This window comes from Peromyscus californicus, unplaced genomic scaffold (genome assembly GCF_007827085.1).
Source record: "Peromyscus californicus insignis strain IS unplaced genomic scaffold, ASM782708v3 Scaffold_7__1_contigs__length_154581171, whole genome shotgun sequence".
Taxonomy (NCBI): Eukaryota; Metazoa; Chordata; class Mammalia; order Rodentia; family Cricetidae; genus Peromyscus; species Peromyscus californicus.
In genome coordinates, this window is record NW_026294595.1 from 12608254 (window position 1) to 12633815 (window position 25562).

A 25562-nucleotide genomic window follows, 5' to 3' on the forward strand; every position below is an offset into this window, starting at 1 on the left:
GTCACCCAGTGTCATAGAGCTCTGTCCTGTGAATGACAGCTGTCATCTTCATCAGAGCAGCTGGGACTCTTGCAGAGACTCCGAATATCAGGCTCGTTGATGGTGATGTTCCTGTGTAGAAATAAGGGGTGGGGCTGAGCAGTGGTGGCCCACGCCTTTAATCCCAGCACTCGGGAGGTAGAGGCAGGCGGATCTCTGTGAGTTTGAGGCCAGCCTGGGCTACAGAGTGAGTTCCAGGACAGGCTCCAAAGCTACACAGAGAAACCCTGTCTCAAAAAACCAAAAAAAAAAAAAAGAAAAAAGAAAGAAAGAAGGGGTGGAATCCTTACCCGAGATTCTGGCCAACCCCCCTACACCATAGCCAGCTGTATGTAATTCTGCTGCAGGACCATGCGGTATCTGTTATACGGCAGTTCCATTAATTGAACAATTCCCCTGGCAGGGAGTGAGAAGCTCAGGAGGAAGGTCACATGTCTGGAAGGCTCCTCCCCGTCTTTATAAAAGGAGTAAGCCGCTGTTGGAGGAGGGTGTCTGACCAGTCAATCCACAGAGAGAGGACCTTCTCTGACTGGAGAGCTGCCTGTGAGCTGTGCAGAGGGCACCAGGGCTGCAGCCTTCTCGAGCTGTCACCGTGTTGGGCGGGCTCTGGGTGGTGCAGCTGCTCTTGAGTCTCCCCTGCTCCTGTAAGTACCCCTCACCCACACTCCTGTTAGAAACCCCAGTAAAAAAAAGGCTTGCTCACCATGGCTTGCTCATCCTGCTTTCCTATTCAACACAGGACCACATACCTAGGGATGGCACTGCCTAGAGTGGGCAGAGCCCTCCAATGTCTATCACTAGTTAAGAAAATGCCCTACAGCCTTGCCTACTTCAGCTTTTGTCACATTGACCAAAACTAACCAGGGACATTGAAAGGTTTACAACAAGCCCCCACGGTCAGGCGTGTCTGCCTATGCCTGGCGGATACTTCCGCCTGGCTAGGTCCAGGTCCAGATAGCCATTTCCGGGTCAGGGCATCTCGCGGGACCAAGATCCATGACGTCCCACTAGCCACGTAAGCGCGCAACGTGGCCATGTGATCTACGCGCTTGCGCGTAGTAGTGACGCTGATCTGTCCCACGCCCAGCCTTTAAATCAGGCGCCATGTTCCCGGTTCCTTCTTCCTCTCCACACACGTGTTTCCCACAGGCCTGCTCACTCTCTGTCCCTTTAATAAAACTCTTGTTAGCGGATTCTGTCGTGTTTCGTGGCATTTCCTTGCAGGGTAAGCACACAACGCAGTCGAAAAACTAACAGACATCCCCAAAAGAAAAGAGTTCTGTTTTGTTTGTTTTTCAAAACAGGGTTTCTCTGTGTAACAGCTCCTGGCTGTCCTGGAACTCATTGTGTAGACCAGGCTGGCCTCAAACTCACAGAGATCCTCCTGCCCCTGCCTCCCAAATGCTGGGATTAAAGGCGTGTGCCACCATCGCCCAGCAGAAAATAGTTCTTGTATGGCAGTTTCCTCCAAATTGAAACATTTAGAGGGGGAGGCTCCTGAGACTCAGAATGAAAAGGAGACCTACCCAGGGTTATAGAAGCAGAAAATAATAGCTGGGGGAGGGGACTCTGAGCAGCTGAGCTGCCAGGAGGAGGTTCTAGGACCTGACAACTGCCTTCAAGCTATGCAGAGAGCAGCAGGATTGCGGACTTTGCCTGTGTTGGGGGTGACTTTTCAGTGATGCAGCTGCTTTTGAGTCTTCTCTGTTCCTTTGTGTAACCCCTCAGCCACATTCTTGTTGGTAAGCCCAATTAAAAACTCGGTTCATGAAGTTGGACTTGGTGTGCAACTGTTACTTTGGTCTGACATGGGTTCCATCTCTAGGGTGAGTCGATTTATTTGGATTTGTAGCTTGTAGTCCACAGTCAAGAGAAGCCAAAGAAGGAATCCAGATGGGAGCTGAAGCAGTGACCACAGAAGAATGCTGCTCACTGGCTTGTTTCTGCTGGCTTGCCCAACCACTTTTCTAATTTTGCCCAGGCCCACCTGCCTAGGGATGACACCATCCACAGCAGGCTGGATCCTCCCACATCAATCAGCAGGCAAGATATGCCCCTCAGGACATGCCCACAGGCCAGTCGATGAAGATGCTTCCTCAACTGAGGTTCCCTCTTCCCAGGTATGTCTAGGTTTGTATGAAGTTGACAAAACTTACTATGACAAACCTCCAAAACTAAAAGCTAATTTGGTACCTTTTTGGAATGTCTGGGTTGTGCTGGATTTGGGTTTTAAAGTTTAGTCTCAGTCCTAGCTAGAACAATAAGACAACAAAGCAGATCAAGGGGATACAAATTGGGAAGGGAGAAGTCAAACTTTCACTATTTGCAGATGATATGATAGTATACATATATAAGTGACCCCAAAAAATTCTATCAGGGAACTCCTACAGCTGATAAAAACCTTCAGTAATGTGGCAGGATACAAGATTAACTTAAAAAAAAACAAAACAGTAGCTCTCCTATATACAAATGATAAATGGGCTGAGAAAGAAATCAGAGAAACATACCCTTTATAATAGCCACAAATAATATAAAATACCTTGAGGTAACTCTAACTAAGCAAATGAAAGACTTATATGACAAGAACTATAAGTCTCTGAAGAAAGAAATTGAAGAAGATATCAGAAAAATGGAAAGACCTACCATGCTCATGGATAGGTAGGACTAACATAGTAAAAATGACCATCTTACCAGAACTAATCTACAGATTTAATGCAATCCCCATCAAAATCCCAACACAATTCTTCACAGACCTGGAAAGAGCAATACTTAACTTCATATGGAAAAACAAAACAAAAACTCAGGATAGCTAAATCAATTCTGTACAATAAAGCAACCTCTGGAGGCATCACCATCCCTGACCTCAAGCTTTACTATAGAGCTATAGTGATAAAAACAGCTTGGTATTGGCATAAAAACTGACATGTGGACCAATGGAATCGAATTGAAGACCCTGACATTAATCCACACACATATGAACACCTGATTTTTGACAAAGAAGCCAAAACTATACAATGGAAAAAAGAAAGCATCTTCAACAAATGGTGCTAGCATAACTGGATGTCAACATGTAGAGGATTGCAAATAGATCCATATCTATCTCCATGCATAAAACTCAAGTCCAAGTGGATCAATGACCTCAACATAAATCCAGTTACACTGAACCTGATAGACGATAAAGTAGGAAGTAGTCTTGAATGCATTGGCACAGGAGACTACTTCCTAAATATAACACCAGTAGCACAGACACTGAGAGAAACAATTAATAAATGGGACCTCCTGAAACTGAGGAGCTTCTGTAAGCCAAAGGACATGGTAAATAAGACAAAAAGACAGCCCACAGAATGGGAAAAGATCTTCACCAACCCCACATCAGAGGGTCAATCTCCCAGAATATATAAAGAATTCAAGAAACTAGACCTCAAAATACCTAACAATCCAATTAAAAAATGGGCTAAATAGCTAAACAGAGAATTCTCAATAGAAGAATCTCAAATGACTGAAAGACATTTAAGGAATTGCTCAACATTCTTTGTCATCAAGGAAATGCAAATCAGAACCACTCTGAGATACCTTCTTATAACTGTCAGAATGGCTAAGATCATAAACACTGATAACAGCTTATGTTGGAGAGGATGCAGAGCAAAGGGAACACTCTTCCACTGTTGGTGTGAGTACAAACTTGTACAGCCACTTTGGAAATCAGTATGGTGGCTTCTCAGAAGATTGGGAATCAATCTTCCTCAAGACCCAGCTATACCACTCTTGAAAATATACCCAAGGAATGCTCAATCATACCATAAGGACATATGCTCAACTATGTTCATAGCAGCATTATTCATAATAGCCATAACCTGGAAACCTAGATTCCCCTCAACTGAAGAATGGATTAAGAAAATGTGATGCATATACACAATGGAGTACTACTCAGCAATAAAAAACAATGACATCATGAAATTTGCAAGCAAGTGGATGGAACTAGAAAATACCATCAGAAGGATAAACAGCAAGCCTTCATTCAGTACTGATGGAATCAGATGCAGAGATCTACAGCCAAGTACCAGGCTGAGCTCCCTGAGTTCAGTCAAAGAGAGGGAAGAGGGATTCTATTATGGTGTTATTTTATTTGTGCTGAAATGTGATTTTATTTGTATGTTAAATAAAGTTGCCTGGGGATCAGAGCTAAGAGCAAGTCATTAAGCAGAAGTCTGGTAGTGGTAGCACACGCCCTTAATCTGATCACATGTCAGGCAGAATCTCTGTGTGTTTAAGGACACAGCCAGCATGGTGACACATACCTTTAATCTCAGTACCAACCATAGAGAACTGGAGGTCTGTATAGACAGGCAGTGACGAGGAAGTCATGTGGTTGGGTTTAGAGCCAATGAGAAGGCAGAACAGAAAGGCAATAAAAAAAGGACACAGGAAGAAGGTCTCTCTCTCAGGTGAAGGAACAGTAGCGAGTGGTAAGATAAGGTGGTCTTAGCTCTTGGCTACTGCTGGATCTCTGGGCTTTTAACTCTTTATTTGGCTCTGTGTTTCTTATTTAATAAGGACCGCTTAGAATTACACCTACATTCTATGAGTACCCTTGATGAGCATCAAGATCATGATGGGGAAACCTACAGATACAATCAAACCAAACTAGTGGAAATTCATGAAATTTAGACCAACAGCTGTGGAGTCTCCATGGGACTGGACTAGGCCCTCTGCATAAGTGAGACAGTTGTGAAGTTTGATCTGCTTAAGGGCCCTCCTAGCAGTAGGATCAGGATCCATCCCTGGTGCATGAGCTGGCTTTTTGGAGCTCACTATCTATGGTGGGACAGCTTGCACAGCCTTTGATGCAGGGAGAGGGGCTTGGACCTGCCTCTAATGAATGTACCAGGCTCTGCTGACTCCATATCTTGTTGGAGAAAGGACTGAGGGAGTGGGTTGGAGGGGGGAAGGCTGAGGGGCGGGAGGAGGGAAGAGAGGGGAAAAAGTTTGGTTTCAGGGCTGGAGACATGCCTCAGTCATTAAGATCATTTGTTATTCCTGCAGAAGTCCCAGGGTTTAGTTCCCAGGACTCACATGGAGGCTTACAACCATCTGTAACTGGTTCTAGGGGATGCCTCTTCTTATCTCTGTGGGCACTGGCTTGTGTACAGTGCACAGATAGACATGTGAGCAAAACACCCATATACACAAAAATGAATACAAAGTTTTTTTTAAAGATTTATAAAAAATTAAAATTTGGTCACACTGCTGATCTACTTTATGAGGCCACACCCTCCCATCCATCTCCTCACTTAAACCCCCTTCTCTCCATCATTCTCTCTTTCTCCTTCATATACCCATGTTCTCCTAGTCTTTTCCTTAATAGCACCCCCTCAACACATCACTTTATCTAGAGTGTTACAGTGGAAAAAGTGAATCAGTCTTTACCCTGACTCTGACTGAGTACACTGCTCTGGCCCTTTGTGCTCATGCTGTTATGAGGGAAGAGAGAAGGCTCTTGATAGAAAAAGCTCTTCCCAGTTAAATATGACCCTGGGAGTTCGTGTCTTCAGATACTGTCTAGCACTCACACAGGTGGTGGTGATATACATAAGGGGACTCCAGCAAAGCAATTTCATTATTATGCAGTGTGTGTGTGTATGTGTGTGTGTGTGTGTGTGTGTGTGTGTGTGTGTGTGTGTGTGTGTGTGGTGTGGGCTGCACTCCAGGGGCCAGCAGAGATGGCTGTGATGCCACGGAGAAGGATGGTGGTACACATGGATACAGATTAATAAAAAATGGCTGTTGGTTCAAGAGGAACATAAAATTCTGTTGCCCCAAGTTAATGGAAGGTTATTAAGGGATGTCATGACTCATGTCACCTGTAAGAGAAGCATTCGCTACTCTGGTCTTTCATGGCTTTGGGAGAAAAGGATTACAATCTATAAATCCCAGAAGTTGTCAGGGCATGCCCCTGCATCTCTGTAGGAACCCAAGAGGTGGGGCCAATCATCACCTTAATCACACAGCACAAAGAGGCAGACAGTCCCAGAAGACTGGCAATTAGATTTTACCCACTACCACCCTGTAGAGACTATAATACCCACTGGTGCCTGCTGACACTTTCTCAGGGTGCACTGAGGCCTATCCTACCTAGACCAAAAGATTCAAGAAGTTGTCAAGACCTTTTTTGAAAGAAGTTATTCCCCACTGTGGACTCCCCAAATCACTCCAATGTGACAACAGGCTTCCCTTTATCTGTAAAATAACCCAAGAGATCTCACAGGCCTTGGGCATAACCTACTATAGGTACATTTCTTTACTCTTTCAGAAATGTAGACTGGGCAAAGTTATCTATTAGGATCTCTCTGGCAAAAATATGCCCAGAAGCCCCAGAAATGTGGTTGTTAGCTTCCTAATGCTTTAAAAAGTAGAATCAGACTGGACACGGTGGCACATGCCTTTAATCCCAGCACTTAGCAGGCAAGAGGCAGGTGGATCTTTGTGAGTTTGGCGGTAGCTGCCCGGCCTACATGGTGAGTTCCAGGCCAGCTAAGGCTACACAATGAGACCCTGCCCAAAAGGACAACAAAACTCTTAGATTACAATCATAAGGCACTTTCAGCTCATGATAATAAGATCTTGTGAGCCACAAGGACAGCCAAGAAACTTTGTGTTATTTACATTCTGGGGGGAGGGGGTCCCCATCAGATCAGTTCCTTCTGAGTTGCAAGGGCCCTTTCCAAATCCTCTTGAGTCCACCCATGGTAGTAAAGCTATAGGGCCAACCCTTGTAGAGCCAAGCCTCCAAAAGGAAAACCTGCTCCTTTAGGTCTCCAAAGTTTCATATCATCCTGAACATCTGTACCCAAGAACCATTAAAATACTTAAAACTTCTATAAGAACATGTTTCATTATAAGTCTATCAGTCACAGCCTCACTTTTTGCCCTAAGTGGCAGCTTGGTAGGGTTTCATCCAGGTACTCTGAGTGCAACTGTACATACTCACTGACTACAACTTCTCACTGTTTCCTTCTATTCTACCCCAAGAGTTTCTTTTTCAGAATTGTCCTTTGAGTGCTCACATGTGTGTGCATGCACTCACCCGTGTGCAAGCATGTGTGTATGTGTGTGTGTGTGTGTGTGCATGTGCGTGCGCGCACGCATATGGGCTCATGAGTACAGGTGCTTGAGGAGATCAGAGATGTCAGATCCCCTGTAGCTGGAGTTATAGGCAGTTGTGAGCTATCAAACATGGGGTGGCTGGGAACTGAACTCAGGTCCTCTGGAAGAGCAGTAATTGCTTTTAGCTGCTGAGCTATCTCCCCAGTCCTGTGCTAGTCAGTTTTTTGTCAACTTGACACAAACTAGAGTCACCTGGAAAGACAGAACCTCAGTTGAGGAATTATCTCCACCAAACTGCAACATTTTCTTGGTTGCTAATTGATGTGGGAAGGCCCAGCCCACTGTGGGAAGTGCCACCCCTGGGTGTGTGGTCCTAGATTGTGTAAGAAAACAGATGGAAGTGAGCCATGGTGAGCAAGTGTTCCTGCCTCCTGTCTCCTGCTTGAATTCCTGCCCTGGCTTACCTTGATGATGACTCTAACCTGTAAGACGTAATAAACCCTTTCCTCCCTAAGCTAGTTTTGTCCTAGAAAGCAAACTAGAAACAAGCCCAATTCACCTTTAAAAAGAATTAAACTATCTTTGGTTATCCAATAACACCAAATGGTCAGCCCTGAAAATATATGTACAAGTAAGTTACATTACAGAGACTGAGCAGGGTATATTTAGGAATGTGTGTGTGTATGTAACAATAATTCATAAAAATAGGTCACAAATTTAAAAGAGAGCAAGGATGGTTATATAGGATGTTTTGGCAAGAGGAAAGAGAAAGGAAAAATGATAAATTATATTACAATCTCAAAATTAAAATAAATTATAAGAAAAAATTGTTTATTGGTGCTAGAGACATGGTTCAGAGGTTAAAATCACTGATCCCAGCATCCACATGATGGCTCTCAACTGTTTGTAACTCCAGTTCCAGGAGACCCGATGCCCTCTTCTGGGCTCCAGGGCATGCATTGCATGCAGGTCAGACACACAGGCAGGTAAAAACATGCTACAAATAAAATAATACAATACAATTTTTATTTTGTTTATTATTTTACATGTATGGGTGTTTGCCTGCATGTATTTCTGTATACCATGTGCATGTCTTGTGCCCTCAGGGTCACTGGATGGCCCGGGAGTGGAGTTACAGACAGTTAAGAACCACCATGTAGGCACTAGGAATTGAACCTGGGTTCTCTGGAAGAGCAGCCAATGCTCTTAACCACTGACTGAGGCATCACTTCAGCCCCTCACCTTGTTTTTTTGAGACCGGGTCTCTCCTTGGCCCGGAGCTCACTGACTAGGCTGGGCTGGTTGGTCCAGGAAGTTCCAGAGATCTTCTGTCTCTGCTGCCTCAGTACTAGGGTTACAAGTAAGTGTGGCCCTCCTCCGTGCCAGGCTCTTACATGTGTTCTAGGGGTTGAACTCAGGTCCCCATGCTTGCACAGCCAGCATTTCACTAACTGAGTTTCCCCGCCTTCGCCCTGGAATTCCTCTTGTGTTTAGACACATTCTCAGTATATAACCTAGGGTATGTGTTTGAATGTTCTCTTTTCTTTTTCATTAATTGCAGTAAACCACGTATACCCTGAACTTAATTCCTTTCCAGTCTGGACCCAACAGTGTGTTATTGATGTTAGTAAAAGTAATCACTGCATTTGGGATGACTGCCATTTCTAGTGTCCCTGGTCTGTGGTGTGGGTCTCCTCTCTGCAAGGCCATGACTGAATACAGCTCCTATAACTCACTGAGGAGGAGTAGTAAGAATCAGCTACGAGCCAAGCAGCCACCATGTATTAATTCCCAATGGCCCATATATATCACCATCCTGGACACAGGAAGTGTTTTTCTTTAATAGAAACCAACTACCAAGCATGGTACCTATAGCCCAACACCAATTATGTGACAGTTAATAAAAGTTTCCTCTGAATTGAAACAACCTTTCCAGGAGGGAAGGGAAGGCTCCTGAGACTCAGGAGGTAGACAAACATCACATGTCTGGAGAAGAAGAAACTCACAAGATTCTTAAAGGCCCCTCCTCAGCTTTATAAAAGGAATAAAGAGCTTCGGGACTGTTGAGCTCCCTGTGAGCTGTGCAGAGAGCGCCGGGGTTGTAGCCGTTGTCCTCACTGGTGTGGTGGGGGTTGGACTTTTTGGTGAAATAGCTGCTTTTTTGGTGGAGTCATCCCTGCTCCTAGAAGTAACCCCTCATGCATGCTCTGGTTAGTAACCCCAATAAGAACTCATTAGGTTACCAGGCTAGACTTTGTTGCAGTGATGACATCATTATCAATCATTATGTGTTCCCTTCCTGTGGTGAGTAGACACACATGTGTTGTTTGCATCTTAGAAAGAAATCTCTCACACAACATGTGACTCTGTTCCTAAACTCCTTAGGGGTCTTGACAGATAGTCACAGAGGTAAAGAAATGGGGCCGGAGCTGGGGCGGCAGTGGCGCTCACCTTTTAATCCCAGCACTCGGGAGGCAGAGCCAGGTGGATCTCTGTGAGTTCGAGGCCAGCCTAGTCTACAGAGTGAGATCCAGGACAGGCACCAAACTACACAGTGAAACCCTTTCTCAAAAAGCAAAAAAAAGGGGGAAAAAAAGAAAGAAATGGGCTGGAGACAAGGCTCAGTGGTTAAGAGCACTTGCAGAGCAACTGAGTTTGGTTCCCAGCACCCATACATCAGACACCTCATAACTGCCCATAACTCCAGCTCCAGGGGACCTGACACCCTCTGTTGGCCTCCATGGGCATTGTTCTCATGTACAACCCCCATCTCTCTCTCTCCTCTTCTCTCTCTCTCTCTCTCTCTCTCTCTCTCTCTCTCTCTCTCTCTCTCCTCTCCTCTCTCTCTCTCTCTCTCTCTCTCCTCTCTCTCTCTCTCTCTCCTCACTCTCACACACACACACACACACACACACACACACACACACACACACACACACACGGCAGAGGGGAGGGAGGAAGCTCAGTCATGTGTTTAGGAGCACTAGCTGCTCTTCCAGAGGACCTGGGTTCAATACCCAGTATCCTATGGTGTTTCACAACTGTCTGTAACTCTAATTCCAGAGGATCTGATGCCATGTTCTGGTCTCCTTGGGCAATAGGCATGCATGTGGTTCACATATATACTGTTGTGGGGTATCCACCAGAGAAGACTGCTTGTACATGGGTTTTAGCCAATAGAAACTCTCTATTTGCCTGCCAGCGACTACATTGGGTGTTTGGGATCCCAGTGTAGCCCTGAAACTTTCTCAGGGTAAGATTTTTAGGCACAAAAACTCTATCCTGAGCTGACATACTTCAGTTAACAAGAAAAGTTAACCAGATGTGGAACTACAGAGGCCAAAAAGCAAGGTCAGTATATTTAGAGACTTCCCCAGAACTATGGACTTTGATGGATTAGGTCTTTGTCTTTGTTTTGGCAGGTGGTGCTGTCTCAGTGCTGAGTTTTATGGCCTGAGTGGTACTCCCACCATGGAGTAGTTATGTTAAGGTCTGGGACCCTGACATACATATATGCAGGCAAAACAGGCATACATAGAAAATAGTAAAGCAAATCTAATTAAAAGATGGCCAGGCATGGTGGCAAATGTTTTTAATTTCAGCAGTTGGGAGGCAGAGGGAGGTGGATTTCTGTGAGTTCAAGACCACATGGTCTCAGTAAGTTCCAGGACAGTCAAGGCTACACAGGGAGACTTTGTCTCCAAAAAATATCCCCCAGAACCCCTTCAAAAAATGAGGTGCAAGACCAGCTTGTTTTTGGTGCCTAGAAAATTTAGAAAGTGTCAGTTATATGCGTGGGAGGTGTGGTCCATTTGTCCATTGTCTTTTCTGTGCTTTAGGCTGTTGCTACATCTGAACTGCAAAGATCCTGATGTCCTCCAGAGCTGTCTTCACGGTGGTAGCTTCCCTTCTTCACACCCTAATACCTCTGCTTGAAGTACTTACTTTTGCATTCTGTGGGGTGTGCAAATTCTCAGACCCTCTGGATACCCCCCTGATCTTACCCTATTCCAGGTAGGGCATCTTTTACTTTACAGGGAGTGTGGGAAGCAACTGCAACATCAGTATTGAGATGGATTACAGTACTGAAGTGGACACAGTAATGAGTAGATACAGTACTAAGTAGATACAGTACTGAGTAGATACTGTTATAGTTTAGTGGCTCTGAGAATGAATCACATTGAAGAACAAATCCATGTTAAAGTTTTATTGAAAGGGTTGGGGGAGAGAGGATGCAATCCCTCAAACCCATTGATTAATTATCCCTAGGGTAATAACCCTTAATTTTTTTCTATAGGTGATGATGGGTATTCTTCTGCAAAGGCACTGTGCAGGATCCTCCTCTCGTTCTGACCCTTACCCACAGGTTTTCCAGCAACATCCACAGGATGGCACTCAGGAAAGCCCTTCAAGACCTTCTTATTTGAGGTGTGGGGTATGCCTGTTAAGGCATGAATATAATGGTCTTTGTAGCCCAGAAAAACATGTTCAGGGAAGAGGAATCTAGAACATATTTTATTCTTTTATACATCTCAAATCACTTTCTCCTTATCACCAATTATGCTTTCCCATCTTCATATAAACAAACCTTAAAGCACCTGTTCCTTTCTCATCACCACGGCATCACCTTGACACTCAGGAGACACAGGTGGTTGATTGCTGAGGGCAGTCAACAGTAAAGAGTTACGTTGAAACTATTCTGTGAGTCTCCTTCTTGAGTCTGGGAGTGTGGATATCTCTGGGGTGTTGTTTCTTACCACCTGGGTACCTTTGATAGCCTTTAAACCTTCAGCTCTGTGACTAATGGGTGGTGGTCATACAACCACAGCCAGTTAGTTTAATTAGAGATTTTGAATGTCATTGGAGATACATGGAGAGAAAATTGATGAAGCAAGGTGTGATTAGTAGAGACAGGAGAACATGGAGAGGGGTCAGGAAGGAATGAATACGGGGTTCCCAATCCGGTAAAAATGAGTATGGTATGGGGTGAAACCTCATTCTTCTGGGAATTGGAGATAAGGCAGTTGATATCAGTGTCCTCTGAAACTTAAGGGAGCAGGGTCTTATTGGGGTTGATGTGTATGAAGAAAAATTATCTTGAGTGGGGATACAGGGCTTGAGGTGGATAAGTGAATCCAATGAGGGAGGCCCTCAAGCTTAGCAGCTGTGGGGGTTACAAGAATTACCTCGAAGGTGCCCTGCCATTTAGGGGAAAGGTGCTGTGGGATATCTTTCTGTATACTGTGAATATGTGTTGCTCCCATTGGTTAATAAAAGAAGCTGCATTGGCTTATGGCAGGGTAGGATGGAGCCAGGTGGGAAATCAGAGAGAGAGAGAGAGAGAGAGAGAGAGAGAGGAGAGAGAGAGAGAGAGAGAGAGAAGAAAGTCAGGGCAGATGCTGTAAGCCACCACCAAGAGAAACAAGGTGTGAGAGAACAGGTAATGCCATGAAGCCATATGGCAAAACATAGATTAATAGGAATGGGCTAAGTTATAAGAGCTAGCTAGCAAGAAGCCTGAGCCATAGACCAAACAGTTTGTAATTAATATAAGCCTCTGTGTGTTTATTTGGGACTGAACAGCTGTGGGATTGGGTGGGACAGAAACTTATCCCAAAATTTGGTGCCCATGTGATTCCCATCAAAATTCCAACACAATTCTTTTTTTTTTTTTTTTTTTTTTTTTTGGTTTTCGGAGACAGGGTTTCTCTGTAGCTTTGGAGCCTGTCCTGGAACTCGCTTTGTAGACCAGGCTGGCCTTGAACTCACAGAGTTCCTCCTGGCTCTGCCTCCCAAGTGCTGGGATTAAAGGCGTGTGCCACCACCGCCTGGCCCAACACAATTCTTATAGACATTGAAAGAATAGCACTCAACTTACTATGGAAAAACAAAAAAACTCAGGATAGCAAAAACAATCCTGTACAATAAAAGAACTTCTGACGGTATCACCATTTGTGATTTCAAGCAGTACTACAGAGCTGTAGTAATAAAAACCTCATGGAATTTGCATAAAAACAGACAGGTTGATCAATGGAATCAAACTGAAGAACCAGATATAAATCCACACACCTCTGGACACTTTTTTTTAAAAATAAAGAAGTCAGGAATTATACAGTGGAAAAAAAGAAGGCATCTTCAACAAATGGGTGTTGGTCTAACTGGATATCAGCATGTAGAAGAATGTAAATAGATCCATATCTATTACCTTGTACAAAACTCAAGTCCAAGTGGATCAAGGGTTTTGGCATAAAACCAGATACACTGAACCTAATAGAAGAGAAAGTGGGGAAAACATTGGCACAGGAGACAACTTCCTGAACAGAACACCAATAGCACAGGCACTAAGATCAACAATTAATCAATGGGACCTCGTGATATTGAAAAGCTTCTGTAAGGCAAAAGACAGCATCACGGACAAAATGGCAGCCCACAGAATGGGAAAAGATCTTTGCCAACCCCACATCTGACAGAAGTGTTAATAACCAAAATACACAAGGAACTCAAGAAACTAGATGTTAACAAATCAAATAATTCAATTGAAAAATAGGGTACAGATCTAAACCGAGAATTCTCAACAGAAGAATCTCAAATGGCCAAGAATCACTTGAAGAAATGTTCAACATCCTTAGCCATCAGGGAAATGCAAATCAAAATGATTCTGAGATTCCATCTTATACCTGTCAGAATGGCTTAGATCAAAAACACTAGTGACAGCTTACATTGGAGAGGATGTGGATAAAGGGAACACTCCTCCATTGCTGATAGGAGTGCAAATTTGTACAGCCACTTTGGAAATCAATATGACAGTTTCTCAGAAAACTGGGAATCAATCTACCTCAAGACCTAGCTATACCACTCCTGGGTGTATACCCAAAAGATACTCCATCCTACCACAAAAATGCTAGTTAAACTATGTTCATAGCAGTTTTATTCATAATACTCAGAAACTCTTGAACAACCTAGATATCCCTTAACTGAAGAATGGATTAAAAAATGTGATACATTTACACAATGGAGTATTACTCACCTGTTAAAAAAATAATATCGTGAAATTTGAAGGCAAATGGATGGAACTAGAAAAAATCATCTTGTGTGAGGTAACCCAGACCCAGAAAGACAAACAGGGTCTCTACTCAACTTATTAGTGGGTATCAGCTGTAAAGTAAAAGATAATCATGCTAAGGTTCACAGGACCCAGAGAGGCAAAGTGACAAGTAGAGCTCAACCAGGGGATTTATGAATCTCCTGGGAAGGAGAAATAGAATAGATATGTTGGGTGGACTGGGGGTGGGTGGGAAAGGAGGAGGGATCAGGTGGGGGAGGATGAAGGGAAAGAGTACTGAGAGAGACAACTGGAATGGGGGGGGGCAATTCAGGGGCAACGTAGAAACCTAGTGCAACAGAAACTCCCAGGAATCTAAGAGAATGACCCTAGCTAAGACTCCTAGTAATGGGGGAAACAGAGCCTGAACTGGCCATCTCCTATAACCAGGCAAGACTTCCATTGGAGGGATTGGGACACCAACCCAGCCACAAAACCTTCGACCTACAATTTGTCCTGCCAGCAAGATGTGCTGGGGTAAAGGTGGCACAGAAATTGTGGGAATGGTCAACCAATGACTGGTCCAGTGAGACTCATGCCATGAGAGGGAGCCCACCCCTGACACTCTTGGGGAACCAGAAACTAGAGGCTGGATGGCCCAGAGATCTAAGATAGAACCAAAAGTGCCCTTAAAAAAGTAAATGAAATGATTCCTAATGATATTCTGTATGTTTGTAAACAGGAGCCTGGCATAGTCACCATCAGAGAGGCTCCATCCAGCAACTGATGGAAACAGATGCAGATACCCACAGCTAAACATTCAGTGGAACTTGGTGAATCCTGTGGAAGAAGGGGAGGAAGGATTGTAGGAGCCGGAAGGAACAAGGACACCACAAGAAACCCACAGAACCAACAAACCTAGACTCATAGATATTGAAACGACAATCAGGGAGCCTGCATGGGTCTAACCTACACCCTCTGCATATATGTTTTAGTTGTATAGCTTGATGTTTTTGTGGGGACTCCTAACAGGGGGAGTGGGGGCTGTTTCTGATGCTTTTGTCAGCTTTTGGGACCCTTTCCTCCTACTGAATTGCTTCATCCAGCCTTAATATGATGGGAGGTACCTAGTCTTATTGCAACTTGATATACCATGTTTGGTTGATATCCCTGGGAGGCCTGCCCTTTCTTGAAGGGAAATGGAGGAATGGATTGGGAAGAAGGAGGGAGGCACTGAGAGGGAGAGAAGGGAGGGGAAACGCGAGTACAGATGTAATATATGAGAGAATGAATTAATAATAAATGTGGGTCTTCTTTTCTCCATTAAGCCTCTGTGAAATCATCTTCACAGACACACCCAGAGATACACTTCTTTCTGTGGTGATAATAAATCCAGGCAATTTGACGATGAAGAGACACCATCATGGTGCCCAACTGGATTTATTGCGGGAAAGGCAAGTGTGTTAGTCGCTCTCCTCACTGCTGTGGTAAGATACCCAAGTAAGTACTTTAAGGACACTATGTACTCACTGTAGGGAGAGGGATGGAATTGTGTCTAGTTTTAGCTACTCTGAGTGAAACCTACCCCCAAAGAGTAATAAATAAAACAAAACAAAACCCCAACTACGACCAGGTGACACCAGATCTGATGAAGTACTGGAGTGTGATAAGTGGGTCTGACATTTGTAGCTTTTCCAGCTGAGAGCCATGTGGCTCACTAATTGAGGAACTCCCCAAGAACAGGGAAGGGATTGGCTGCAGGGCAGCTGGAGGGGATGACTGGAGCCTATCCTGTCTGGGTCCAGGAACAGAACCTCATTCAGGAGGAATGCAGCAGGGCTGATGACTAGCAAACACCTCAGTGTTTTGTCCTCCCAAAGAAGGAATGGAAGGTTCCAGAAGGACATGTTGAAGATAACAGCATTCCTTACTTTTTTATTCCATGGGTTTAATTTAATTAGATGAAATTTACTCTTCTGGCAGTGGATTTTCCTGTGAGTTCATAATAAATGCATAGAAAATTATATATGAACAGGGTGTAGTGGCATACACCTTGAATCCCAGCACTCAGGAGACAGAAGCAGGTGGATTTCTGTGAGTTCTGATCTATATAGTGAGTTCCAGGACAAACAGAGCTGCATAGTGAGACTCTGTCTCAAAAGTAAAAGTAAGGAAAGAAAATTAAATATGAAAAATTATTAATCCCATAATTTGGCAGATGTGTTTTACAGATGTGTACAGATATGTTGCAAAAGGCTCTCTATGTCTCAGTTGTGAAAGGTATTTGCACCTTTCACAACATTTCAGCACATAATATTGAACTAAAATGTGGAATGAGGGCTCAGGATATGATTTAAATAGTAAGAGCTCTGGCTGTCAGACATGAGGGAGGACCTGAGTTCAAATCTTCAGCTCTGTGGAGGGCAGAGACAAGAGAATTGCTGGGGCTTGCTGGCTGCCAGCCTAGATCCAAGTTCAGTGAGAGATTCTGTCTCAAGGGAATAAGGTGGAGAATGATAGCACAGGATACTTGTAGATGTAACTGTCTTGTTAAATAAGAAACACAGAGCCAATGCAGAGATGAAAGCCCAAGAGGTCAGAGGATTAGCTAAGCACTAAAAACCTTTCCCTTCACTGCCGCTGCTGTCCTCCTCAGCAAGTGCACTACTTCCTGTGTATCTGTCTTTATATAGACTTTCTGTTCTGCCTTCTCATTGGTTGTAAACCCAACCAAAGGACCTCCTCGTCACTGCCCATCTATACAGACCTCCAGGTCTTCTATGGTTGGTATTGAGATTAAAGGCGTGTGTCTCCATGTTGGCTGTATCCTTGAACACACAGAGATCTGCCCAGCTCTGCCTCCCAAGTGCTGGGATTAAAGGCGTGCAACACTACCGCCCAGCTTCTGCTATGGCTTGCTATTAGCTCTGACCCCAGGCAACTTTATTTATTAACATACAAATAAAATCACATTTCAGTACAAATAAAATATCACCATAGATACTGGACATTCTCCCCTGGCCTCTGGACATGTGGGGTAGGCATTTGTCCTTATACACACGTGTGCATACCTTCTACCCAATATGGCATTGAATAAGAGAGATATGCGCTTGACGTTCTGATAGAAGAAGCCACTGGATGATCTCTAGTATGGCATTTGGGCAATATAAACATATTTTGGTACACACCATTTCCAATTTGATGGTGATCACCTATTCAAAAGTATAGAAATAAGGAAAGGAAAAGATGTTTGTAGAAGTTATTAAAATGTGGATGCAAATATTAGAATAACCTGGAAAAATAAAATTACAATTTCTCGGACATATGACTGAGAGGCTCAGAGTTGGGACAAGAACCAATGTTTATGAAGAGTGTTGCTGATCTCTGAAGTGGTGTGTGTTCATTTCTTCGATTAAAGAATGAACCAGGCCGGGCGGTGGTGGCGCACGCCTTTAATCCCAGCACTCGGGAGGCAGAGGCAGGCGGATCTCTGTGAGTTCGAGGCCAGCCTGGTCTACGGCGCGAGATCCAGGAAAGGCGCAAAGCTACGCAGAGAAACCCTGTCTCGAAAAACAAAAAAAAAAAACAACAAAAAAAAAAAGAATGAACCAGAAGCGGGTGGAATGAGGGCCTGTGGAGGCACCTGCCATACAAGAGCTTTGGAGATGTGGTGGACCTGGGAGAATGGTTTGAGAGATGGGAGAATAGCAATTTCAGGTGTAGCTAAATGGGACCATTTAGCTGGCCATTGTGGTCTTGCTTTCTCCTTGAAGCAGCCAGAGAAGTTCTGTTTTTCATGTTCTGGAAACACTTGGAGTCCATTTCCCTCTGTCAATCTCCAAGACTTTTCTCTGGGAGATGGGGCGGGGGGGGGGGGGTAGGGGGGTAGGGGGGGAAGGTCTTGTGTTTCTGAGTGTGTTTAGAGCACACCACAGCCCCACATCTGTGCAGATGTGTTGTGCAGGTTGAGGACGGTGCTCTCTAAATCCCAGGGCAAATCCAAGGCTGGTGGAAGATGGGCAGGGAAGGCATGGTGGCAGAGCCTGAGGTGGCTGGTCACACTGCATCCACAGTCAGGAAGCAGAGAGAGTGGAACACTGTTGGTACTCATACCGCAGCCCAGGGAGAGTGCCACCCACACCCAGGGTAGATCTTCCCTCCTGAGTCGAAGCTCCCTGAAATGCCCAGAGGTTTGTTTCCCAGTTTTAACATTAAGAAATATGGCTCTTTTCTCAAAGGAGAAAAGAGACAGTTTATTCTGGAGGCCAACATGAGTGACCACGGCCCAGGAACACAGACTTGAGGTACCCCAGATTTCATGTACTGATGTGGCAACAGTTTGATGTAGGTTTTACAGTAACAGAACAAAGAAAGCCACCAATCAAGACACTTTCATGAGTTAAAGCACAGTGGGGAAATCTCTGCTGCAAGCCTTGGATACTATCTGATGATATTCTTAGCCTTTTGATTGGTATACATAATGGTGTGTTAGGTTAGAAAGAATGGTGTGTTAGGTTAATGTATTTTAGAAGGTTTTTTGTGTTTTTACTTTTACTTGTTAGTCACAAAGATGTTAGGTCAGACACAGGGTGGGCACATAATGACTATTAAAGAAGGCAAAGACAGCCCCAAGGTAAATTGTAGCTAAATTCTTGACTAGCAACATTCCAACTTCTCATAATCAGTTAATCAGCCTTGTAGAAGGTACTTGGAAGGTTTAGCGTCTTTGGTTTTTCTTTTTCTTTTTTTGACCTATATGACAACATCAAATGCTTTATTGAGGGAGGTGAAGTTTGGGAGTTAAATACTATCTATTTTTGAAATAGGATCTCTCACTACGTAGCCTAGGCTATCTTGGAAATTGCTGTGTAGCCAAGACTAGCTTAGAAATCAACAGCAGTCTTTTCCTTGGCTCCTCGGCTTCCCAAGCAGAGACAATAGGCTCATACCACCAGGCTAAATTGCAATTCTTGACTGCTCCTGGCAGTCATTGTATGGCTGCTGCAGTGCTCCCCGGGCCTGGGCCCAGTGCTGCTGCCACTGGGGCAGGGACAGGCCCTGGCAGAGCTCCCCAGAGAGGGCAGCTTGGCCTGGCTGCTCCCACCAGTCCCCAACAAACACTTACAGCTTGGGGGTTCGGTCCAGGGCCTGTTCCATCAGGTCCTCCAGCTTCTTCAGGGACTGCTCCATAGCCTCGTTCTGCTCCTTTTCTTGAGTTTTTCTAAATCAAGTTGACAAGATTAGCCAGCATTTGGGAGGTGAAGACAGGAAGATCTCTGTGAGTTCAAGGTCAGCATGGCCTACATAGTGAGGTTGAGATGCCTGGGATACATAGTGAGACCCTGTCTCAAAACAAAACAATCAACAATGATCAATACCAACAACAAATGCCGACCACAACACCAAAGCAAACCAGAAAGAATGTCACAGTTTATCTTCAGTGTTTAGGCCACTGATCATTCTGAGTTAGGTTATGTGTGTGGTTAGCGTCTGAGTGACACAGAGGATTCCTCATTTGACTTCTGCTGCTGTAGCATGATCCTGACCAGATGCCCCGTCCCGCGGGCCAGGTTATTTGATGAGACCCGAGGAGGCACCTTCTGAAAGATCAATGGGGGCGAGAGAGAAAGGAGACCAGGCGCATAAAAGAAGACAGAGTCAGTCTGAGTCGCGTCGAGGTCTCGTTTATTGACTGGGTATTGAGGCTTATAAGCAGGGCTTCAGGCAGGGAGGGGGAGCAGGGGAAGCAGGGAGAGAGAAAATTCCTAAGGGAGGGGTCAGGGCGAGGTCGCTTTGATCCCAGGCCCCCTGCAGCTGACAGGCTCCAGAAAGTTTATCTAATCTTATATCCTGCAGTTAGGCCAGGAACCTTCTGTCAAGGCTTGACAAAGTCCAGGACACAGCTGTCCAGAGTCGGTCCCCAACAACCAGAGACCTCTGAGCATCATCTCTAGTCTACAGAGCCTACTTTACCCAATAGACACAGGCTGGGGACATTGAGGGGATACCAGGGGGTAGTATAGAGACCTGTCTTTCTTGTTCACTGAGTATCCCACCATCCATGAAACAGTCCACACACTGCCTGCGACAGATGAAGGAGCTGACCCCCTGCCTTACCAGTTGCACTCAGGAAAGCAGGGCCTGTTCCTTGCCTGGGCAGCACAGTAGAGCTGGCCCTGATGGTGTAGGTGCAGGACAGCTGATCCCGAGGGTGTGAAAGCTGGAGAAGTGGCCCTGCCTCTTGCTCATTGCTGCAAGTAGTAAACTAGCCAGGGTAATGCTGGAGAACTCACTCTGGTGGTGAGGACAAGGGAGAGCTGGTGGGCTGACCAACCCTGCAACTACTCAGGCCCAGAACCAGGGTTATGAGTTGGCCCACCCCAACATCCACCCCATCTATGACCTGCAGGAGCATGTGAAGGGGACAGTCCTGCAGACCCAAAGCTGCAGGATCTCCATGACACAGGGCAACAACAGGATGTCCAAGAGGAGTCCTAATGAGGGCAGAAGCTAGAGGCCTTGAACCAGACCAATGACTCTTTGCAGTGAACACTTGCAAGTAAAGATGTATGGATTAAAGGGTGTACTGTGTGACTCACTGTGTCACACTACAGCTTCCATGACAAGATTTTTCCCTTTTTTTTCCTCTTAAATTTTACTTTATTTCATTTGGTGGGGAGGTTGCAATGGCAGAGGGTGTATACAAAGGGATGGGGAGATGAATCAGATCAAGATGCATGATGTGAAATCCACAAAGAATAAACAAAAAGAAAATTAAAAAACTTTTTAAGAAATGAGGAAAAAGAAAGAAAATAAGAAGAAACATCTTACAGATCAACAGCACTTTTACCCTTGAGGAGCTGGGCTGAGTGAGAGTGGAGACTGGAGAGAAGAGAGTGCCTTGGTGGGCAGTCTGGACAGAGGGGCCACTGGCCAGGGCTTCTGACTCCTCTTGACCTGTACCTCCTCCTGTGCCTGCTGAGAGGCTGCATTGGAAGTAACAACTGGGGGACAGTGAGAAGCTGCCTCACTCTGAGTTGCCCAGTGACCCATTCCTGAATGGAGGCCACAGCTGGAAGTGCCTGCACCAGCTGAGCTCAGAGGCCATGCTCTTTCTCCTGAAGACCCGGGTCACAGCAGCCTGTCTTGATGCCTCCGTTTGCCAACACCTTCAGAACCCAGTGTGTCATAAGTGCCTAGGACCGGGAGTTTTCCATCTAGACTTAATTGCAAGGTATGGGAAATATCACTGACCTGTGGGTTGTTTAGTGGATGTGCATTCAAGGTGCTCAGTGTGGGGAAATGAAGCCATGTTGGAGTCAGGAGAAGAAGGGCTGGGGACATGGGTTCCAGCTCCAGTGCTGAATAAATGGGGTGGTGCTGCATGCTTGTGATCACAGCATTTAGGAAGTGGAAGCAGATGAGGTTCAAGACTGTCCTGCAGAGTGTGTTCAGGCCAGCCTGTGATACATGGCACTCTACCTAGAGATAAAGAGAGAAAGAGAGATGGGGAGAAAGATGTGAGGAGGGAGAGGAAGGAGAGGATGAGATGAGAGGGAGAGGAAGGAGAGATAAGAGAGGATGGAGAGATAAGAGAGAGGGATGCTGGGCAGTGGTTGCATATTCCTTTTATCTCAGCACTTGAGAGGCAGAGGCAGACAGATCTCTGTGAATCTGAGGCCAGCCTGGTCTACAGATCAAGTTCCAGGACAGCCAGAGCTGCTATACAGAGAAACTGTCTCAAAAAACAAACAAATAAACAATCAAACAAACAATAAATAAATAAAAAAGAGAGAGAAGGGGGGGTGAAAGGAAGAGAAAAGAGATGAGAGAAGAAGAGAGGGAGAAAGATGAAAGAGAATATTCTAGAACAAACAGTCAGGAGAGGAGAGCTTGGGGAAGGGTTAATAAATTAGGAAGGAATCTAAGACAAAGAAGACAGAGGGACAGATTTGGGGCACCACAGCAAAGGGAGACTAGAGTAGACAGAAGGAAAAAGCATCCACAGTCCCTGGGATCTGAGAGGTGGGTGAGACACTGCCTGCGTCCATGGTGATACCTGGCTGAGGACACCTGGTTCCTGTAGATACATCTGGGCAAATCAGAAGTCTGCCAGAGTTCTTCCCCGCCCACAGGTGTTCAGGACTGGGTTTTCTCTCCCGAGGGTGGGTCCTGCTGTGTGCCCAAGGTCTGGGCTGTGCCTAACGACTTGCTACCCAGAAACTGAACCATCCAAGGTAATGCGATGGACCTCAGAGGTGAGCTGAGGGGTGAGGAGGGGCTGTGGGTTCCCTCCATTTACTGCTCACCATCTGGTTGGGGCTGCATTGCTGCTGTGCCAGAGGCTCAGAGGCGGCAGGGCCAGGCCTGCTGGGCTGTCAGAAACCCTTAAGGTCCTTGGCTCTGTGTGTTTGTGCATGTGTACTGGTGAGGGGTGGGTGAGAGGTGAGTGGGGCAGAGGTCTGGGCCATAGTGGAGAGTCCCGACCTGAATATGCAAGGCTGCTGTGGAAGGACATTAAGTGCAAGTGACCTGCCTCTCTCTTAATGGGGCATCTTCTTCTCCACCTGTCTAGACATTCCAGGACAGTGGTGGTAGCCAGTGGCCGTGAAGCTGGCCTTCCAGGAGCGCAGAGGAGTCCATGTCTCCTGTGGGAAGAAGGGGAGGAAGGAGTCCAAGGGGAGAGTCTCCAGGTGACTGAGTGACCAGCAACCCTACAGGACTGCAGGTGGCTGGAGAGGAGGTGTGACGGGAGGGAGGGTGGGCTGGCTCCCCAGGCTTCACCTGGTCAAGCCCAAATCATTTTGATAGAAAAGGGCATTCTTGGTGTTGCACAAAGAAACACATGAACAAAGCACAGTTAATTCAGGAAGGGAATTTCATTTTGCAAAAGTGGTGTGCTATGTGCGAGCAAGGACATGGGCGCACAAAGCACACTTAGATTTTATTTTAGTGCCAGTGGTGACTGTGACTCACCCCATTGGTGGGAGCTGGACCTTACAACCTGAAGTCATTGATTGATTCCTAATCAGCATAAAGGGTAAGGGCATGATAGAGTCAACAGGCATGTACACCAGAGTTTACAAGATGGGGGAGGTTACAGAGTATTGGCCCCTGATGGCTAACCACCTTAAACAGAAAAACCTTATTTCTCATATTCTCTTTTTTCTCCCTGTGGTAAAATACATATAACAAAATTACCATCGTAAGCATTTTTTTCTCACAACAAAGAAGACAGAGTTTTCTTATTTATTTCTGCATGTGATGTGTACATGTGGGCGTGTGTGTGGAGGGAGGTCAGAGGACAGCTCTGTGGAGATGCTTCTCTTCTACCTCCTGGGTTTCAGACTCAGGTTGCCAAGCTTATGCAGAAGGGCTCTAGCTACTGAGCCATCTTACTGGCCAATCTTAGCAACTTTAAGTGAAAAGCTCAGTGTGCTTAAACACCTTCACACTCAGTTTGGTAAGGTGAAATTAGGGGTGGGGGACGAAGCTTGGTGCTGTCCCCACCCACCAGCTAGGGGCAATGAGTCCTGACAAGTGCCCTGTGCATTCAGGTGCTGCAGGTCACTGATACTTTCCTGGCATGACCCAGGATGGTTCGGTTTCTGGGATTTAATATGGGATGAGGGTGAAGTTGGGTGAGAAAACAAGTTGTGCTTGAAGCTGTAGCCTGGGGTGGGGGTGGGGGGGGTGGAGGGTGCCCCTGGAGCACACTGGAGGTGCTGTGGGGACAAAGGGAGCAAAGATGGTGCAAAGGGATGACCAGAGCAGGAAAGCCAGGGGTGTGTGGAGGGCTGGAGGCCCAAGGGAGCCAGTTTGTCCTCCCCTGGGTCAGCCATGGTTGGTGGGGAAACTCTAGGAGGACAGAAGAGAGAACTGGGTCAGGGCTGCCCAGGTGCCAGGGAAGCAGGGTTAGAGGCAGGGAGTGGGGATGGGCAGATGGGAGAAAGGCTGGGACTCCTGACCTGGGCAGATTTTTCAAGTTGCTCCACAAAGGCAAGGCCAGACATGGACGGGGTGAGGCTTGCGGAGGTGGGTGGGTAGGGGGAGAAATGTCATCATTTGTTGTCACAGAGCTCAGTTGTCTGCCTGACCTACTTTACATCCTGTTCAGCTCTGACATCTCTTGTTGTTCTGGGTCCCCACCCACCACTGCCCAGTGCTTTTATGTCCCTAAGTGCCTGCACTTTTACCTATTTTAGGCATCTTGGTGCAGGCAAAGCCAAAATAAGCACAGCCAAGATGTGAAAGGGAAAGACTTACTGTCCACATCAGCCAGGGGAGAACGGAGCCGTTTACAAAGCAACGCTCTCCCTGAGTAAACTAAGCTTTCAGTGAGGGTGCCTGCACACAGTCATGTGTGGGATGGCCAATTCCTGAGCATAAATTTCAATGGGTAGCATTTGAGTTGTATTTTAGTGATAATCGCTACACTGTTACCATCCCAGCCTTCAGAGATGGTCCTGCAACAGGATCAAATCCCATCCTAAGAGCAGATGATGGGGCTAGCCCACCTGTAGCCCACTTCACAGTGGTATTGGAGTGATTCAGTGTGTGATAAGAGTGATTCAAGTGTATTGTGAGTTCCTGTCCCAACACCCAGTTTTCTCCCTTCCCAATTCTCTATGTGCTCCCTAATCTATCACCTCCCTTTCAGCTATGTTTTTATTACAAAGATGTTTGGTAGTGCACTCAGACCATCTTAAAAGCTCACCTGTGGGGTCCCATTGCCTATGATCAGCACAAAAAAGGTCTATTTGGAGTATAAGTGACATTGGTAAGGATCCCAGGCTCGGATGCCCAAGCTGTTATAAATTTTAGCATAGCCTTTGGATCTTTCCTGGGTACATAGGCCTGCAGATCTGTAATCCTGGGTGATAACTGAAGAATTTTAATAGCAGCAGCATATAGTGGAAGGGGAATGTAAAACAAATAGTGTAAAGAAACCTATCCGTGGGCACCGTGGCAAGTAAAGAGCTCAGGCAGGTATGCATATTATTTAAAATAATATGGGGAGCATTAAGCCAAGTGACAGGATGAAAGACAGTGTACTTAGGAATAAGTGCCCAATAAATCTGCCCATAAGCAGAGGCCACTGAGGTCTGATCATGAGACTCACAATGAGCAGATTTGCAGGGGACAAGTCTGCCCCAGATTTCTTAATCCCTGCACCCCTTTATCAGATGTCTCCAGGCCAGGGGCAGAGTACTCAGGCAAGGACATTTTACAGCCTCTGTGAGAGGCTCTGCTGGACCAGGGTTGAACATGTTTTTCTGGACTACAAAGACCATTATATTCATGCCTTAACAGGCATAACCCACACCTCAAATAAGAAGGTCTTGAAGGGCTTTCCTGAGTGCCATCCTGTGGATGT

At 45.7% G+C, this 25562-nt stretch overlaps 1 long non-coding RNA gene across 1 annotated transcript; it reads left to right on the plus strand.

Moving 5' to 3' along the window:
- The first annotated feature begins 551 nt into the window (after window positions 1-551).
- LOC128102251 (uncharacterized) lies at window positions 552-15494 on the plus strand. Its single transcript, XR_008215363.1, has 3 exons — window positions 552-683; window positions 2021-2159; window positions 14928-15494. It is a non-coding gene; the product is annotated as an uncharacterized LOC128102251 (long non-coding RNA).
- Window positions 15495-25562: the final 10068 nt, after the last annotated feature.